Source organism: Vulpes lagopus, chromosome 16 (genome assembly GCF_018345385.1).
Source record: "Vulpes lagopus strain Blue_001 chromosome 16, ASM1834538v1, whole genome shotgun sequence".
Classification (NCBI taxonomy): domain Eukaryota; kingdom Metazoa; phylum Chordata; class Mammalia; order Carnivora; family Canidae; genus Vulpes; species Vulpes lagopus.
The window spans coordinates 19,222,542-19,236,553 of record NC_054839.1 but is presented as its reverse complement, the minus strand read 5'-3'; the positions used below and the strand labels follow the sequence as shown (position 1 = coordinate 19,236,553).

The 14,012-nt window shown below is 36.0% G+C and overlaps 1 long non-coding RNA gene across 1 annotated transcript; it reads right to left on the bottom strand.

Annotated features, from left to right (window-relative positions):
* Positions 1–2,189: 2,189 nt before the first annotated feature.
* On the bottom strand, positions 2,190–6,274 carry LOC121477053. The gene is made up of 3 exons (XR_005984083.1): positions 5,814–6,274; positions 4,047–4,118; positions 2,190–2,997 (listed from the first exon to the last, which is right to left on the bottom strand). It is a non-coding gene; the product is annotated as an uncharacterized LOC121477053 (long non-coding RNA).
* Positions 6,275–14,012: the final 7,738 nt, after the last annotated feature.

Genomic DNA, 14,012 nt, shown 5'->3' with positions numbered 1-14,012 from the left:
GTGATTTTCCACATTATAGCGCCAACTCTTTACATCTGTGCTAAGTTAGGTGTTTGGAGAGACTGTACCAACTATTGTTTGTTTTTTTTAAGATTTTATTTATTTATTCATGAGAGAGAGAGAGAGAGAGAGAGAGAGGCAGAGACACAGGCAGAGGGAGAAGCAGGCTCCATGCAGGGAGCCTGACGTGGGACTTGATCCCAGGTCTCCAGGATCATGCCCTGGGCCGAAGTTGGCGCTAAACCTCTGAGCCACCCGGGCTGCCCTGTACCAACTGTTTTATTTTATTTTTTTTTTTTATTTTTTATTTTTTTATTTTTATTTATTTATTTATGATAGTCATACAGAGAGAGAGAGAGAGAGAGGCAGAGACACAGGCAGAGGGAGAAGCAGGCTCCATGCACTGGGAGCCTGATGTGGGATTCGATCCCGGGTCTCCAGGATCGCGCCCTGGGCCAAAGGCGGGCGCCAAACCGCTGCGCCACCCAGGGATCCCTGTACCAACTGTTTTAAAGGGAGGATTCTAAATAAAATGAAGGCTCCAGGGCATCTGAAATAGTGAACAGTAAATATACATTTATATTTCTGATTATATTTCTATAACATTATTTATTATATTGCATATAAGAAAATATACAACGTATTATATATTTTATATTATATATATATAGTTAATATATTATACATGTTATTTTTAAAGGAAATAGTATCTGTCCTTTATATAATGGTACATCCCTGACAAAATGGTGTGTATCTTTAACCACCCAAAACAAATATTTCATTAGAGAGGTTTATTGTTGGTTACTGTTGTCAGTGTTATTTTTTTACCTAATAAGGGTCACCTCCCTGTTCGCCATTCTTCATTACGTTAGCAAAATAAATGTATGCTTAGACTTCAGTTTTAAGGATCAGAATTATAGGACCCATTTCTATTGAATGATGCTATTTCTGGGTCCTGGCTGACAGCCATTATAATACTACTTGGCTGTGGTAAGGCTGAAATGAATTCTATTAAAAGAAAAAATCCTAAATAACAGATATGTTCACGAGTTGCTCTACATTTAGCATTCAATCTGTTCTGAAATATGGGATTCTTTTAATCCAGAATTAATGTAAAATGATTGCATTTCAGCATGGTATTATTTTTTAAATTAATGTATTTACTTTTAATGGAACTATAATTGACATATAATGCTATATTAGATTCCGATGTATAGCATAGTGAATCATAGTAAAATCACTATGTTATTTGACATTTATATACATTACAAAATGCTCACCACAGTAAGTGGAGTTACCATCTGTCACCAAATAACGTTATTACAATATTGTTGACTAAATTCCCTGTGCTGTACTCCCTGTGATTTATTTATAACTGGAAGTTTGTACGTCTTAATAAACTAATTTTTTGGCCAAAATGTCATATTGAAATTTGGGAGAAAAGCAGTCACTTTGAGAGTAAGTAGCCTTTTCTTGAAAAAGAAAAAACCTCATTGATTCACAAGCAATCTGTTTGTTTCCTCAGTTAATTCTTATCGGAATTAATGGTCAAGTTTCAAGGTCACTTCCTGCCATCCAGACATCTTACTTGCCATTAAATTAAGAACAAGCGTAGCACCACTGGCATAATCTACTACAGTTAAACTGTGGTAGATTTTAAAATCTAGAGATTCAGCATCATCAAGTGTAGAGTACCTGGGGAAATCCAATTGGACGCAGCTATCATAAAGAGTCTCATTTGTGCCTGTAGTTGTAAAAACACAACTTTAACTTGTATCTTCAGCAGAAGTAATTTTTAAAAATCTGCTGAATGACAATATGCCTTCAGAAAATAAGGTATATTACGAAAGTGTAGGTTTAAGGTGCCTAGGAGGTTGGGTGCACATAGATGCTGAAAATAACATATTTTGAATATTGCTGAACAGCAAAAGTCACCAATAAAGACAGAAAAGATTAATTTTATTAGAAGTATGCAAATACCATATAAAATTTTTGCCTCAAATTCTGATGAAATACTTTTGCCTATGAAAACCATGTTGTCTTGCTGCATGCTTGGCACCACACTTTCCCAAGCAAGAGGTAAATTTTAAAAATAGATGGCAGGATGAAAGCCATACATAAGAGAAAAAAAAATACAACACAACACAAAACAGAATGACCCTGGGCCAATTGTCTGTATCTCAAAATCCATATACATGAATATATACATTCACATACAAACATAGAAATATACAAATTAGATGCATATTTTATGAGTGGAGTTACTCAGCTTATCTCTATAGTATCTTTGTATAGCAAACAACCTTGAAAGATAGAGATGGTATCTCCTCATAGGGGAGAGAGTTTTTTCTATTTGTTGTTGTTATTTGTTGTGCAGTGTAATAGAGATAAATCTTACTCTGGGAAAGGTCAGGTAGCTTTGTTTACAGTCCACCATAAAAGATCTGGATTCTTTAAGCTTGGGATTCCTGAGCTGTGTTGCAAACCCACTTGGTATACAGCATCCATCTGGGTTGTTTACATAACGGAGCAGTCTTGGATGGCAAGAGGGGCTAACAAGGAATGTGAAACAAGCTTCTTGATATGCCATAAGTAATAACACCCTTAGTCTTTGATCCAAGAGTCTTGTGTCTTCTACCAGCATCCTCAAAACTATAGCAGGTTAACTTGTTAGCTTGCAAGTAGAAAAAATCTCAGACCCTTCCCATTTCTTGACTCTAGGGATGAAACCTGGGTAAGTTAAGAGAGAGGCCTTGGTCATGAAATTTAAGGAGATTTCCTTAACTCCGTCTAGTCTTGGTCTTGCTTGACATCTTGTGTAGTAAGTATATAAATCATCATTTTACTCATCTTATAGATACATTTTCTAGATGCTTTAGCTCCAGTTTAATCTCCATCCAAATCAATGGATGGAGATATATATTTTCCAATATATATATATTCAATCATGAAGTATTTGCAGGTTTGGAGAGTCTGAAGTATCAACGGTGTCATGAACTGTTAAAGAGAAACAGAATTGTATGATCAGCAAAAGAAAACATGCTTTCAAACTATTTAGAAGAGAGTAGACATTGTCATCTGTGATACCATTTTGACTTTGGAGTTCAGGATGCACAGCTTTCCTTGTCCCACAGACAAATTATAGTCTCCTGGGCTCTGCTGCCCAGCAATACGAATGTATTACCAGACCTTCACATAGAAGACATCAGAACTTCCTTTGGAGTTTTCTCAGTCAAAGAGATATCCACACTATAGAAAATTGGTTGCTATGAAAGAATAACTGAGTCCAAACTAAAATGCTTTGCAGACCATGAAGGAAAGTGGCAGAGCTGTAAACACTAGTGGACCTTGTAAACAGTGATTTCAGACGTTATATCTGACCTCTGTGGCAGATGGGTCACACTTTTCTTTTTTGTCTTTAGTGTCAAATTCAACCAGTAGGAAAAGACATCACTGGTGTCTTCCTTGTATGCTAATGATAAATTTTATGGAATATAAGAGGAAAGGGGATGTCAGGGAGACTTAAAATGATACTTTCATTCAGACTACTTAAACTTTAAAAATCTCTCCTAAATGAGGTGCTTAACTCTCTATTAGAAAGGTTAATTTGGTGGTTTAAGTGAAAAACCTAATATCCATTAATAGACACTAACATTAGAATTGGATGTTGTTCCATTTGATAAAATAGAAGGGATGGGAGTGAGGAGGGAAGACAAGGTCAAATTTAAACATTGAAGTGAATGGTTTATCTTAGAAAATTAAAAGCTATAAAATACTAAGTCATGTCTAGGGGTCCTTAAATCCCAGCCCTGGAATAATGAAAATTACCCTATATTTAATTTTGATTAGCTGATATAGCAAGCATTAAAAAGGCAAGATCCATATACATGAATGTAGATATTCACATACAAACATATAGATACAAATTATATACATATGTGTGTGTGTGTGTGTGTGTGTGTGTACACACAGACATACATACAGGTGGCACACTCAGATTATAGTAAGTCTTGATAAAGCAATATTGTATAAAGAAGGCTACTTACTCTGTTTGCCCATCATGGGATCCAGTACCTTTACTGAGATCATTAGGTAAAATCCTTTCACTCCAACTGCATCTGTATCAATTTAAAGGTATTTTAAAAATTACCAATAAATAAATAAATAAATAAATAAATAAATAAATAAATAAAATAAAAATTACCTAAAAGGCTTCTTTAACTTACAACTTTATGAAACAATAAAAGACTCAATGTAGAATGATTGAACCAATGTGGTAGAAGACTTGTATTCAGTTTAACTGATCAGTTAACTTACACACTGACACTGGTTACCTTAGGCAAGTTACTTAACATCTCTTAGCTTCAGTTTTCTCCCAAGGAACATAATAGGAAAGAATACTTTACCATTATTGTGGATTAGATATGGACAATAAAGTGCTTGGCATATACCTAGCTTTTAAAAATGTTAACTATTGGGATCCCTGGGTGGTGCAGCGGTTTGGCGCCTGCCTTTGGCCTAGGGCACGATCCTGGAGACCCAGGATTGAATCCCACGTCGGGCTCCCGGTTCATGGAGCCTGCTTCTGTCTCTGCCTCTCTCTCTCTCTCTCTCTCTCTGTGTGTGTGTGACTATCAAAAATAAATAAATAAAAATTTTAAAAAATGTTAACTATTATTTTTTTTATCATGCATATCATGGAAAATACACTTTTTCCTTACTGAGAATTGGTGGAAACCATTAGCTGATGCTAAGCATCTGATCTACAGTTCTCTTCTGATCTCTAGGCTCTGTTTACCACACTCAGAGTCTCTCACAATATTCTCACTCTGCCCTTCATGGGGGTTGTCTGCCTCCCAGCACCAGAGAAGAGAATTCTCAGATGTTATCTACGATATCTCAAAAGTTCACATTTCAATATCCAACTCTTTGTCTACCCTGGTAAATGATCTACAAACTCTCCTCCAAAGTGCCCCTCTGAATGCTTGCCAAGGATTACTCATGTCTCTGAAAATGGTTTCTCTCTCAATATGTGCATCCTGCAGCTGCCTGTTCCTCTCTGTGAGCTGTGTGCCTGACACCTCTCTGCACTGCCAGATCTGTGTCCTGTGCTCTGCTCTATTGCAGAGATGGAGGGAACCTGATTCCATGACATTTCCAGTGGGAAGAATCGCCTCTGAGTTTGGTCATTGCTGAAAAGAATCCCACCATTGTGTTGCATGTAAACCATGATGACTCCTATTTGGCTCAACTGAACACCAATCTGCCTGGCAACAGCAGCGGAGAGAGCTAGCTTTTTATGAATTTCATTCCTGATATTTTGTGTACAGTAAAATATAGAGACAAGAAAAAAAAACCAAAACAAGACTTATTTTATAGAAATGCACTCTAGGGGAGTTATGATTACAGACACAATGGCATCTCCCAAGCCCTCAGCAGCAAACACGTAGTTCTGTCTACATGCCATGTATTATTCTGAGTATTTTACATATAAGCAATCATATAATCCTCAATAGCAAGACTATGCTGGGAACTAGTATTATAGAATTTTAGGTATGGAAGGGTTAATACTACACAGCTAGTAAGTAGCTGAACTAGGATTCTGATCAGAGGTGGCAATCATTCTCATTCAAATGGTACTTTTTTAAATGAGATTATACACAACCGTTACAAATAACACCTACTATTGGCCATTCACTAATTTTGAAATTTTAATCATTGACATTTATGCAATTTTATCCACAACAAGAGAAAAACTATTTAAAATTCACAAAAGAAACACTTTGGATATTTAACATTAGAAACAAACCTACCGGAAATAAAGGCACTTGTCTTTTAGCAGCTTCCTGCAAACAGAAGTAAATACAAGAGGCAAGAGATTATGAAACCAGATCTGCAGTACATTTTATGCATTCCCTTTGCAGAAGAAAAAAATGCAGAATAAATAACTATTTCATGAAACGTTCTTAGGAGAATTATAACTACCTTTAGAAGTAGCTGCAACAGAAGTCAACTCTGAATGTCTTGATTAATACTGCCATCTAATGCCCGATGGTGAAATCCAAATTTAGTTTAGACTGAATATATCCTAGTGCTGTCCTCCAAAATTACTAACAGAAATGGCAGCACAAATTGTGTTATCAACTAGAACTCATTAACTTTATCAATCATTTTGAGATAAATTCTAGAAAGAAAGGAGGGCTCAGACTCTTTAAAATTAGAGTCCAACTTAAGGCACTTTTGGTGTTCAGGCTCATTATAAAACTGATTTCATTATAGCTTCCCACAGTGAATAAGACAAAACACCGCAAAGTAGCAACAGTAAAGCCATGTTGATATAGTCAATGTTTGTTCTGGTTTCAGTTTAAATCTTTTTAGTTTCTCAGATTTTTCCCCTCTTTTTCTTGAAAAGGATATCAATAAAAAATTTCTTCCCTTGGATAAAACATTTCTTTAGAAATATACCAAACAAAAAAATCCAGTCATGAATTGGGCAGAAGACATGAAAAGAAATTTCACCAAAGAAGACATACTCATGGCCAACAAGCACATGAAAAAATGTTCTGTCTGCATCACTTGCCATCAGGGAAATACAAATCAAAACCACCATGAGATATCACCTCACACCAGTGAGGATAGCAAAAATTAATGACAGGAAACAACAAATATTGGAGAGAATGTGGAGAAAGGGGAATCCTCTTGCACTGTTGGTGGGAATGTGAACTGGTACAGCCACTCTGGAAAATAGTGTGGAGGTTCCTCAAAGAGTTAAAAATAGATCTGCCCTATGATCCAGCAATTGCACTGCTGGGGATTTACCCCAAAGAAACAGATGTAGTGAAATGCTGGGACACCTGCACCCCAATGTTCATAGCAGCAATATCCACAATAGCCAAACTGTGAAAGGAGCCATGATGTCCTTTGACAGATGAATGGATAGAGATGTGGTCTATATGTATAATGGAATATTACTTAGCCATCAGAAAGGATGAATACCCACCATTTGCTTTGATGTAGATGGAACTATAGGGTATTATGCTGAGTGAATTAAGTCAATTGGAGAAAGACAATCATCATATGGTTTCACTCATATGGGGAATATAAGAACTAGTGAAAGGGATTATAAAGGAAAAGGGGAACCAAGTGGGAAAAATAAGACAGGGAGACAAACAATTAGAGACTCCTAACTCTGGGAAATGAACAAAGAGTTGTGGAAAGGGTGGTGGGTGAGGGGTTGGGGTAACTGGTTGATGGGTACTGAGGAGGGCACTTGATGGGATGAGCACTGGGTGTTATACTATATGCTGGCAAATAGAACTTCAATGAAAACAAAAAACAAAAAAATAAAAAATTATAAAAAACTGTATCAGATTCTAAAAAAAACATATATATAAATATACCAAAAGAAAATGCAGAAGCTAAGAAAAACCAAAAGTTTGAAGGTAAAACAAGGTGCCAAATACATAAAGAGAGGTACAGAGTGCACATTCACAGATATGTATTAATGTAAATGCATTTTTTTCCATTTTTAACTCCCCTGGATGATTTCCCAATACTTGATTGATAATTATTTATGGATCTAAGTATTGGGTGATCCTGGATGAACAAATTTTAGCTAGGATGTTAAAGATAAAAAGGAAGAATTATTCATTGTAATTTATATATTTGCAATTTAAAGAAACTTGTCTCATCCTTAAAAGCTCCTCTAGTTTTGACATGTTTATTTCATCTTTGCTTAAATTTCATATATTCTAGGTATTATTGCATTTTTATCACCAAAATCTTGGTTAATAATATTCTCTTAATGAGACTGATTGATCAGTTTCACATGGACCATCTCCAACGGAGTGGCCTGAAACGAGGCTCCACCCAGAGCACATGGGGCAAATGGAAGGATACAGTGGGCACAATATCAGGACTACAGAAAGGATGTGTAGGTGAACTGCGACCTTGCCATGGTTTATCCACCTAACATCTCCCATCCTCTTTGCCTTCAGCTCTACTCTGTGGCTGCCCTGCTAAGTCTGACAAGAAAAGTACGGTCACTGATTGCAAAGGGCAGAAAATCTTCCAGAGCTAGAACATTCTCTAGATACAGACTAATTCCATCTTACAACATTTACACAAGTATCTAGGGAAAAGAAAATATGGTATCTATGCAACTCCAAACCAGTTGTTGTTTTTTTTTTTTTTTTTAACAAAGAGGTGATTTACTGTTAAAAGTGATTCTAAGAAGTAATAAAATAGCCAAATTTGTAACTAAGTAGCTATATTCAGAATAGCAAGTGGTTTGAGTACAGTCAACCTCTACAGTTCAAATCAGTTTGTTGATGATTCAGCCAAAATCACTTGCTGGGGTACTTGGAATTGAGCACAAAGGAAAGGAAATAACTTGACCTGACATTAATTAATATAACGTTGCTAGGAGCAATTTAGCTTGCTAGATGCAAGACCAAAATTCTTTGAGATTTAACCTTCTGGTATGAAGTACTTCTAAGCAATTTTTAGCAACTCCATGTGGAATTCTTAAAATGCAGAACTAACATTATTAGAATAATGCCTGTGAACCAAGAGTGGGAGAGAGGCAGACATTCATCCTGACAGAGATAAATAACAGGCAAAGTAAATTATTAGCTGGATACTTGTTATAATGAACTAAAGCATCTCACTTATTTTATACACAAAGCATAAAGCAAAAGGAAAAACAACTGCACTGGAATCCACGTGAATGAGTACAATAGTACCTACTAGGGAAAATCTAGTATCATTAAATTTTGATGTATCATTAAATTTAAAGCATTCCCTTTAGGCACTGAACACAGCCCTCCAGTGGGCCTTTTATCATAGGCTTAATGTGAAGAGTGCAAAAAAAAAAAAAAAAAAAAAAAAAAAAAAAAAAAAAACCACAAAACCCAAAAACCAAACAAACAAACAAAACTTGCAGGCTAATGTATTTAGCATCTAAGGTTCTCCTCATTTTGTGGTTGGAACATTGAAAATAGACACTCAGAAAAAAATATCAGCATTGCATTCCTCAAAATAACTTCAAAAATAATCTGGAAATATGAGAAAGACTAAAGGGAAGGGCTTTACTTCCACGTGTACTGATTTTCTATCCATTCAGGTTAGTGAATTTCATTGGCATTAGGGATGAGAAGGCCCATTCTCTCTCTAGACTTCATGCAAGACAAAACCCATAGTATAGGTCACTTGAAAAAAATAAGTTATTTATCACAAACTGAAATGAACATTAAAGTTTTATGAGAGTATTGATTGCCTGTGTTTTGGGAAAATTGCCTCTTGTTGCCCTGATTTTTCTGTTTAAAAAACGGAATTATCCATCAGTGATTAAAGTTTACCATCTGAGTAGCAATCCCTAATCTTCTTAATTCTTTTTGGTGTTACATATCCCTTGGGTAATCTGATGTCACCCCTGAAAAATCTGCATACTCATCCCTTCAGTTCTGTATGGTTCAGTGATACACAGAGGCTTTCTTCAGTTTAATAATGTGATGATAAAGGAATATAATGACTAAGAGCAATTCTGGAATAAGGTTTGGATGGTTTGAGGTCACTATGTACAGCTCCATGAAGATTATGAGATGAATGGTATCCTGGTCCTGAGGGTATTTGAATTCTGACACTTTGTTTCATAAGCTCCATGACCTTGGTTAAGTTCTTAGCCTTAGTTTGTTCATCTTAAATCCTGTATCACTCTTTTGAGTATACCAAGATTAGCACCTATAAAATGCTTTAAATGAAAAGAGCCTGATACATAGTAAGCACATACTAAATTTAGGTTGTTATCACTTTGTTCAAGTTGGAACTAGTAAAATCTTATAGATTGACATTTCAAGCTATTTTTCTAATATTTCATTGCCAACCTCTTGGATATTTTTTTCTACCTGCTTGTACTCTGCACATATTATTTCCTGTTCCTTTTCCCTGAAATGTTCTATTTTTCCCACAGCCCTTTTCATCCTCATAAGCTCCTACTCAGTGTTTAATACCCAGCTCAAATACCCTTCCACTGAAATGACTTCTCCAATTCCCTTAGAGTTAGCTGTTCCTTTTCTACACTTATAGCATATATTATGTAATTCATCACATTATACTGAGATTTTAAATCTTCCTTTTCGATTGTGACCTATTTATATTTCTGTTCCCAAGACTGGCAAAAATCAAAAGTTTGACAACAAGTGGATATGGATAAATGGAAAGAAGAAAGGAAAGGAGAGAGTACTACGGAAAGAAAGGAAGACAGACTGGTTGCATGGGCTGCTTCAAATCACAACTAGATAAAAGTGAACCCAATATCTCCCCCCTACCTCCAAATATCCTTTGTTGTTCTCTGTATTTTTTCAATACAAATGCCATCTCCTACTCCTAGGCTCAAAACTAGTCTTAGTTTATTATTTCTTCTTCAATCCCTTTATAAAGTTAACCAATTAGAAGCCCATCTCATCTCTCTCCACAAAATGTCTAAATCTGTCTACCCCTTGTTATTCCTTTTGCACTATTAGTTTAGAATTTACATCTAAACTATTTCAAACCTTCCTAATTAGTATCCCATATTTGGTCTCTTCTATATTCTCCCTACTGAAAAATTAATTTTCCTAGAGAAAAACTAATTGTGTCGTGTTCTTGCTAGAAAACCTCCAAGGGCTCCCCACTGCCTGACATTGATCATGCTCCGAAGTGGGCCCCAGCTGACTTATCCAGCATTCTCAATTTTTTTCATATTTATCCTATACTCTTGTCACATTTCTTTAACTCTGTACCTTTGTCTTCTTACTGCATACCATATATTTGTTCATGGTCATTCTCTTCTCCAAAATCTTTCCTTTTATTAGCTCATCTAAGTCTTTTAATTAATAGCGATTGATTTATCTGAGGCCCAAGACCAATGATTCTTAGCTTATGGAGTGATAGAAATCACTTTCATATTTAAAAAACTAATTGTTGAAGATCTCCAGGTCTGTCAGAAATGGGTGAAAGATCTAAGATTTTCACCTACTTACAGGCTAATAAGTTAGCCTGTGATTGCTGCATGGATGCTGTTGGAAGGCAAGAGTCTCCTAGACCTGAGACTAAAGATGTTTTAATCCTGTTAGCACAAGAAACAATGTGAGCATCAGCACATGGGTTTTCTTAGCCCTTTTGTCCCCAGTCTTGCCAGGGCAACATTGCTGGCCCAGATAGGTATTACTCATGCACTAGATTTGCTTCACAAATAAGAACCCCAGAGACAAGGCTCAGCAATATTTTTGAGTGAGTAGCAAACACTGTAGCAAGTAATAAACAGCTACACCTCCTTTCTCCAGGGAGCATGGAATTGCAAGGATGTCAGGGTATGATTCTCCTGACCTACTAGCTGTCTGTATAGTTATCTATAGAAATGGCTCTGGACTAGGAGATAGATAAGTCTGGCAGTCTGATACACTCAGCAGTATGCAGGAATATTCAAGACCCATGATGGACTGTCCTTAATGATATTGAGTGACGAACCTCATGACAAACAAGTATACATTAATGAACTTTTGTTAGTCATAAGAGTTATCTCACTACATTTAAAAAATAGTTATACATTTAATTTTTAAAATGTGTTATTCAATCCACAGATAATGCAACTTACATTTCTGTGGTTGTTGAGGGTCTGTAATATAAGTAAGTTGGAAACCATTAATTTTTTGTTGTAAAGCTCTTTGAGGGCTCACACTGCATTTTGCTGTCTTTTTGTTTCCCATGGCCTACCACAATGTTTTGTTTGTCTTTGCTATTTAATAAATATCTTTAAAGAAGAAAATGAAGTTAGAGTTTTCCAGTAAATTGGAGTAAAAACTGCAGAGATAAGTTTCCCTAAACAATATCAATGAAGACTACTGACTTTGAAAATAATATGAGACAAAGACTATCTGTGTTCAGATTCAATATATTGGGAGGTCGGTTCATGTATGAGTTTTTGATCTAGTGAGAAAAATCTAAAATGAGGAGAAGAAGGGTTAAAGTTTATGTCTACTGCCTTCATAGGAATCAGTACAATAGTCAAAATTTCTATTCCCTGGTTACTGAATTATGGAGAAGTGTCAATTTCATAATACCTGACTGTATTTACTTCTAATTTAGGTCAACTGTAAGCTTTTGTAGAAGAGTAGGAACATGTCTTAATTACTTTTGTATCCCCAACATACTCAAACACAGGGCATTCATGTATTTTACCACATTGGTTTGTCCCAACAGCTCCTTGAGGCAGGTTCCATTATTGCCATTATTCAGTGATGGAACTGAGACTCAGGAAATTTATGTGACTTTACCAAAGTCACAGAACTGGTAAACGATGTTGTTGGAACAGAACTTCTACTCAGTACTTAAAAGTACAGTAATGGATTTCAGCTGACCAGATTCAAATCCAGCTTATCGGGTGGTCTGTGTGGCCCAGTTGGTTAAACATCTGCCTTTGGCTCAGGTCATGATTCCGGAGTCCTGGGATCGAGCCCTGTGTCAGGCTCCCTCCTCAGCACAGAGCCTGCTTCTCCCTCTGCTCCTCGCCCTGCTCATGCTCTTTCTCTTCCTCTCTCTCAAATAAATAAAATCTTAAAAAAAAAAAAATCCAGTTTATCACTGTGTGACTCTTCTGTGTCCCAATTTCATCATCTGTAAAACTGTGGCCACTGACTAGATATAGTAAATGCTCAACAAACCTATGAATTATTGTGATTCTATAAATGTCATACTCCAGATCCTACAGTAGCAGTTTTGATCACAAAATGTTTTAAAGATAATGTTCAGGAATTATCCAGGATATCACATACTTTCATTTTCATACATTTGTCCTAGTGACATATCCCAGTAAGATTGATAGTAAATAGTTGGTCTGACAATAAAGTCCTCTGGTGTTTAATTTTTCATTTTTATGTTTTTAGTTTGTCTACTAAAGAGTTTTGTCTAGTCAGAGTGCAATTTTTTGTCATAGCATTACATACAACATATAAGAAGTAAAGCTTTCAATTTGGTATTTTTATTTTATGATTGATTTAAAATGGAAAAGTCAAAATTTGAGCAGATGGTTAAGATTTGACTATATTTTTCTTTGGTATATAATAGGATTCATACAAAACATATTAAAAGTCCTGAGGCATAACATTTAATAGCCAATGAAAGTTACTTCCAATACTGACTATTTAGTAAAAGTATCATGGCAGAGCTCAAATAGTAGTAGAATATAATCAAAAGATCCAGATTCTAGTTTAAGTTTTTCTCCTAACAAATAGTGTTATTTGATGCATTATACCTGTCTGGGTCTCAGTCTCCTTATCTACAAAAATGAGGATATGGCTAACCTCTGCAGTGGATGCTACTGGGGCCTCACTGCTGTAGATAGAAAAAAAAATGGCCACACATTTTTTTAGTTCCTTCCATAAAGAGGTAGAGTCTATTTCCTAAATTCCTTGAATGTGGACTGGTCTTGTGACTTCCTTTAACTAACAGAATTTGTCAGAATTTCTTTGTGCCTGTCCTAAGCCTAGGGCTCAAGAAGCCATGCAGCTTCCATTAGTGAACTGAGATCTCTTCCTCTACCATGCAAGCCAGCCAAACTATCTTGATAAATCAGGGTCAGCAAACTTATTACTGTAAAGAGTCAAGTGGTAAATATTTTAGACTTGGGGAATCATGTCGTGTCTGTCAAAACTATTCAGCTGTGCCGTTTTAAGTAATAAGGAGCCATAAACAATACATAAACAAATGAGCATAGTTGTACTCCAATAAAGCTTTATTTACAAAAACCAAATTTGCAATTGGTAGATCTCTGTGGTAGATAAGATGAAATCGTATGATGAGAAGCCAGTCACCCCAACTGTCACAGCCATCCAAGCTGAGACCCCAGATGTGAATGAGAACAGCTGGGACCTCCTAAGACCTAAAGGATCACTCAGCTGAGCTCCCATCCAACGGTCAACCTAAGGAAATGTGAAATGTCAAAAATCTCTGCAGCATTAGACCAGTAAGCCATT